The sequence below is a fragment of the Camelus ferus genome, chromosome X (assembly GCF_009834535.1).
Source record: "Camelus ferus isolate YT-003-E chromosome X, BCGSAC_Cfer_1.0, whole genome shotgun sequence".
Taxonomy (NCBI): domain Eukaryota; kingdom Metazoa; phylum Chordata; class Mammalia; order Artiodactyla; family Camelidae; genus Camelus; species Camelus ferus.
Genome location: NC_045732.1, coordinates 46,983,770 through 46,991,087, shown reverse-complemented (window position 1 = coordinate 46,991,087; position 7,318 = coordinate 46,983,770).

Sequence of the window (7,318 nt, the reverse complement as noted above, 5' to 3'; positions counted from 1 at the left end):
TATTTTGTCTTTCTCAATTAATATTACTAATGTGAATAAAGAAATACAAATTGAACTGCAGTATAGTGTGGTACTAAATTCTAATTAGACAACTTTGGAATATCAGGTGTAATGGGCATTTACTGCTTTTGATTAGTCATCACTCATTCATCCCACTTACTTATTGATAACAATACCCAAATTTCCATTTAAATATCTACTTCTTCCCTGTCAGTATGTGTGGACATTGACATATTGGTGTAGGAGAAAGAGTTTCAGTTTTTTGTTTCCAAATCAAGAGAATTATCAATTTCAAAAGGCAAATTTGATAAGTGTTTATATTTTTAGATTTAAAATATACTTCTATTTTTTACCTGTTTGTATTATGTTAGCATATTTGTATCATCATTCAGTTAATAGTAACATTTGATTACATATCTAGCAGTTGCTTTTTTCATATAGTCTTTCACTCATTTATGTTACACACTTCCATCTATAGACAATTATAAGAAGTTGTATTATGTAATGGACAATGAGTTTGATACTAATTCTATAGCAAAAGCAAAAATTATTTTATGTAGAGAAGGTTCCTTTAGTGATAAAAAGCTAAGTATGCAGAACATTAACTGTTAGAAAATAAGTGCAGTTCTCCTAGTGACTGAGTAAGGTAATGTAGTCCAAATGTAGTCTTCTGATGATCCATCTTGATGCAAGAATAACATTTTGAATACACTGATGAGTGAATGGAAATACTGTGTCTCTTAAATGATTTTTTTTAAAAAAATTTACCTTTTACAGTCAAGCTTCATTAGGAGTAAGGGTGCCGACAGTTCAAGGTTATGCACTTATGAGATCCTGTCACATGGTGTTATACAAGGGAGGAACATCTACTTTGGATTTTAGGAAAGCAAAGTAGTTAAATTGTTTCATATTTTGTTACTGTGAATCATTTTCCTGAAATTGTTATATTATATCTGCTCACTCTCTGACTTTATCATTTAAGTAAACTTACCAAAAGACAAAATAAGATTAATTTGACATGCCTTTTCCTCATCAAATCCTTGCTGGTTTACATTAGTTAATCTCAAACTTTAATGTGTATATGATCAGCACATCTTGTTAAAATAGAGATTTTAATTCAGTTGTTCTGGGACGGGGACTGAGATCTGCATTTCTAACAAGCTTCCAAGTGATGCTAATGCTAATGCTGTAGGTCTGTGAACTACACTTCTATTAGCCAGGTTTTGGAATCTACTGCCCCCTTTGTTAAAAAAAACAAGCAAACAAAAAGAATTTTTCCTGTCTCCAGTCTTCATCACCCCTCCAGTTTTCCATAATTTCTTAGAGACTTCTATGAATCCCATCTACAAAATCTCTTAGTCCCTTAAAATTCAAATTCATTTGACCTAGGAGTCCTAAACTCTTTTATAAAACTTTTATAAAAGTTATTATTACTATTGCCTTGCACTGGGTTTTAATTTCTTCTTTTCAAAAATTTTATCGATTTTTTTCCTACAAATGTTCCATGACTATGATGAAAAATTTAAAAGATATAAGATCAAATCTAATCTTATTATCCTAACAAGTAATCTGTTTTTAGTTTTTTTCTTTCCTTCAACTTTGTTCCCAGCCTTCTTGTTACATAAGACCTGATGTTGTTTGATTAATATAATAGTTTTTGAGCTCTGTTGAATGTTACAATAAAATGTTTGAGCTTTCTCAATTCTACACATTAAAAGAATTCCTGAAAAGTTCTGTTCAGAGAAAATTTGATATAGTAAATATTATTTTCCCATAGACTTACATTATAAAAAGAAAAATGACTTACCTCCAAAAAATATTTGGCCCCAAGATATAATAATACTTAGTAATGCAGCAAAATTTAAAAATCATATGTTTAAATGAAATTCGTTCTTCTGATGATATAATAAGTACTTGAGTGGGTTGTAGAAATGGCATGCTAGCTGAGATGAGAGATAATTTCCTAAAAATATAGAAAAAGAGGCAGATAGAATATTGAGGACTTCATACTCTCAATACTAATTTCTTCTTGGGACAGATCTAAAATGTATTGTGAGACACTAGGTGGTAAAAGCAATCATCAGCTGGCCCCTGGAATTTAATTTAATCACGCCCACCTGGTTATTCCCATGTACTAGCCACTATTAAAGCTGACTATTGGTAAGATTTTCACCATAGATCTTTCTTCTCCCCTCCTGTTTCAGGTCAAACATCCATATAACATACTTTGTAGGGCATCCATTAGAATTTTTTGTTTTAATAAATACTCTTAATGAGTTTATTGTTAGAAATTATAGTTACAGTCTGTGGGAAATGAAGATGGCACAGAATATATACTCATTTCGTGAATCTGCAGTGTATTTTGTTTGGACAGATTGCTTGTGTTTTTTTCCCCCTGGGGGCATTGGTTTTAGGGTGTTTGAGGTAGGAAGAGGAGTTGAAGGGGTTTTTTAAGGTGGATTGCTTCTTGGAGACAAGAGTTTGATTTTCCGTACCACATTGGATGCATTGCAGTTCATTTTATCAACAAAAATTGTGTCTACTGCAACATGTCTGGGGTCTGGTTGGAGATAAAAAGAAATATAAGAAACAGACATTCCTCTAATGAATTTACAGTCTGCTGCAGTGAGTTAAGCATATATATGCTTAATCAGTCAACTGACAATAAAATGCAAGATATGAGAAATGTATAGTATAGGTGATGTATGTGAATAACACATGAATTTAGAGGAGAGAGTGAAAGATCATTGTGGGTTCTGTTGGTTAGAAAATGCTAAATGGAGGAGATAGAGACTTAGAAATAGGTAAGATTTTCATAGGTGAATGAATAGTAATTCCTGGCAGGAAGAGTAGAGTGATCCAAAATGTTGTGAGCACAAGGCAGGTTTGGGGACTGTAATTTAGTCCAACTTAACATCTTTTATGTAAAGGGCAATATATGCAAGATATAGGGACTTCTTTCAGGGAACTTAGAAGTCTTATTGGAAAGAGGGTATGTGTAAAGATAATAATACAAGACAGCATGTGGAAAAAGGATAACTGATTAATTAGTATAGGAATTCAGAAGAGGCTTAGATCATTGTATACTGGGAACATCAGAAAGTCTTCTTTGAAGGTGAGACTTGAGCTAGGCTTTGAAGAGAGGAGAGGATTTAGGAAAGTGGAAAGGAGAGATAAGGACATATGTAGCAAGTAGATATGGGGACAACATGATCTATTTAGAATATGATGATTAATGAATCAGAGAGTCTGCAGCATGTTTTATATAAAGGGTGTAATGAGATATAAAATTGGAGAAGTAAATTGGAGTCATTTGTGAAAATCCTTGAAAATCAGGTTAAAGGCCTTTTGATATAGGCAAATGGGGTCCCATTCAAGGTTTTCAAATAGGGTGCTAACATGCTAATGACAATAATATGTAAGAATTTTGAAGGGTGAGCTTAGAGGTAAGAAAATCAATTAAGAATCATTGCAAGTAGCTCAAATATGAAATGATAAGAACCTGAACAAGGTTGATAGCAGTGGCAATTAATTCTTTCACATCTGAGTTCCTGTAATGTATGAGTTATTTTATTGCTGGGCATTGAAGATACAGAAATTAAATAATATACAGTCCTTGGTCTCAAAGAGATCATTGCCTAATAGGGAAGAGTAGTTCATAATTATGAAATAAATACAATCCCAGATGATTTTGGTGTTACCAAAGAGGAGCTACTGAATGGATGATTTATAAAGATAAAACTATTACTGTGTACATATTTGGCATTAGAATTATATTGTTTTGAGTTAGTTCACTGTTTCTTGCAGTTTTTGCTTTTTTTAACCATATTAGTAACTAATTTGCCAGTCCCACACTATCTTTAAGACTTATTATTTATGTACATTTTCATATTAAATCCATGAACTATCCCATTAGGTTCTTGCCATAAACTCTACAAATAAGGAATCTTGCTTTCAGAGATTCCAATATAGGAAATGGAAGTGATGGAAGTGAAAGTATGAAAAACAAGAGTTAGGGACTTCAATACCCCACTTTCAGGAATAGAGAGATCATCTACATGAAAAATAACAAGGAAACATTGGACTTGAACCATATTCTAGACCAAGTGGACCTAATAGACATTTATAGAATATTCTGTCCAATAGCAGCAGAACTCACACTTTTCTCAAGTGCACATAGAACATTCTCCAGGATAGATTTTATGAGAGTACACAAAACTAGTCTTAGCAAATTTAAGATTGAAATCATATCAGGTATCTTTTTTAGCCACAATGGTATGAAACTAGAAATCAACAACAATACGAAAGCAGGAAAATCTACAAGTATGTGGAAATTAACAACACACTGCTGAACAACCAGTGGGTCAAAGAAGAAATCAAAAGGGAAATTAAAAATATTTCGAAACAAATGAAAATGGAAACACAACATCCAAAAACCAATGGGATGCTGCAAAAGCAGTTCTCAGAGGGAAGTTTATACCAATAATGTATATATTAAGAAAACAGATCTCAAATAAACAACCTAACTTTTCACCTCAAGGAACTAGAAAAAGAAGAACAAACTAAACCCAGAAGTGGCAGGATGAAAGAAATAACAAAGATCAGAGTGAAAATAAATGAAACAGAGACCAGAAAGACAATAGAAAAGATCAACGAAACTAAGGAGTGGTTTTTTGAAAAGATAAGCTAAATTGACAAAGTTTTAGCTAGACTGAATAAGAAATAAAAGAGAGAAGACCCAAATAAAATTGGAAATGGAAGAGGAGACTTTACACTGAGACTATGATACATAGGACAATAAGACATTACTATAAATAATTACATAAAGCAAGCTACAGGATTCACTTTAATGCCTATCAAAAATCCAGTGACAATTTTCACAGAAATAGAACAAATAATTCTGAAATTTGCATAGAGCTACAAAAAACCCCAAATAGCCAAAGCAATCCTAAGAAAAAAGAACAAAGCTGTAGTGTAATCTCAAATTATACTACCAAGCTCTAGTAATCAAAACAGCAGGGTATTGGCAGAAAAACAGGCACACAGATCAGTGGGACAGAATTGAAAGCCCAGAAATAAACATGCTCATATTTGGACAACTAATTTACAGCAAAAGTGCCAAGAATATAAAATGGAGAAAGTCTCTTCAATAAATGCTGTTGGGAAACCTGGACAGGTACATACAAAAGAATGAAACTAGATTACTATTTTAGACCATACACACAACTTAACTTAAAATGGATTAGACTTGAATGCAAGACCTGAAACCATAAAACTCCTAGAAGAAAACATAGGCAGAAGATTCTTTGACATAGCTCTTGGCAATATCTTTTTGGATATGTCTCCTCAGGCAAGGGAAATAAAAGCAAAAATAAACAAATGGGACTACATGAAACTAAAAAGCTTCTACACAGCAAAGGCAACCATCAACAAAATGAAAAGACAGCCCACTGAATGGGAGAAGATATTTGCAAATCATATATATGATAAGGGATTAATACTCAAAATATGTAAAGAACTCATACAACTCAACAACAACAAAAAACAATCAGGTTTTTTAAATGGGAGGAGGAGCTTAATAGATGTTTTCCCAAAGAACACATACAGATGGTCCATGGGCACATGAAAAGACGTTCAGTATCACTAATATTAGGGAAATGCAAATCAAAACCACATTGAGATATCATTTCATGTCTGTTAGAATAGCCATTATAAAAAATACAAGACATATCAAGTGTTGGAGAGGATACAGAGAAAAAGGAACACTCGTTCACTCTTGGTGGGAATATAATTGGTGCAACCTCTATGGAAAAAGTATGGAGATTCCTCAAAAAATTAAGAATAGAACTACCATATGATTCAGCTATTCCACTTTTGGTAATTTTTCTGAAGAACACAAAAACACTAATTTAAAAAGATATATGCACACCTGTGTTCATTGCAGCATTATTTACAATAGCCCCAACATGGAAACAACATAGGTGTCCATTGATGGCTAAATGGATAAAGAAGATGTAGTATATATGTACAATGAGATACTACTCAGCTATAAAAAAGATGAAATCTTGCCATGTGTGACAACATAGATGGACTTTGAGGGTATTATGCTAAGTAAAATAAATCAGATGGAGAAAGGCAAATAGTGTATGATTTCACTCAGATGCAGTATTAAACAAAATAAAGGAAGAAACAAAACAAAACAAAAGCAAATACATAGATACATAGAACAGATTGGTGGTTACCAGAGGGGAAGGGAGTAGATTATGGTAAAAAGGGTAAAGAGGGTCAATTATTATATGGTTATAAATGGAAACCAGACTTTTGGTGGTGCGCACACTGTAGTGTATACAGAGGTTGAGTTATAATTTGTACACATGAAGCATATAATGTTATGAACCAATGTTACCTCATTTTTAAATAAAACAATAAAATAATTAGGAATAAATTTTACCAAAAAGTGAAAGATATGTACAATGAAAGATACAAGACTTTGATGAAAGAAATTGAAGATAAAAATTAATGTTAAAAAAAATAATAAAAATGATTGTAAAGATATCTCATGTTCATGGAGCAGAAGAATTAATATTGTTAAGATGTCCAACTACCCAAAGTAATCTATAGATTCAATGTAGTCCCTATCAAGATTCCAGGGGCATTTAAAAAATAGAAATAGAGAAAAAAATTGTAACATTTGTATGGAACCACAAAAGACCCCAAATAGCCAAAGCAATCCTTAAAAAGAGGTACAAAGCTGGAGGCACCACACTTCCTGAATTCAAACTCTATTACAAAGCTGTAGTAATCAAGATGATATGGTGCTGGCATAAAAAAGGACACATAGTCCAATGGAACAAAATAGAGAGCCCAGACATAAACCTCTGCATGTACAGTTAACTAATATTTGAAAAGAGAGCCAGGAAAACTCAATGGGGAAAGGATAGTCTTTTCAAGAAATGGTGTTTGGAAAACTGGATAATCCCATGCATAAAAGTGAAATTGGATCCCTGTCTTACACCACTCAAAAATATTAACTTGAAATGGGTTAAAGACTTTAACAGAAGACCTGATATTGTGAAACTCCTAGAATAAAACATAGGAAAGAACCTCCTTGACATTGTTCTTGGCAATGATTTTTTTAATATGACACCCAAAAGACAAGAAACAAAAGCAAAAATCCACAAGTGGGACTACATCAAACAAAATAGCCTCTGCATGGCAAAAGAACAATCAACAAAATGAAAAGGGAGTCTATGGAATGGGGGGAATATTTGTAAATCATATATCTGATAAGGGGTTAATAACCAAAATATATAAAGAA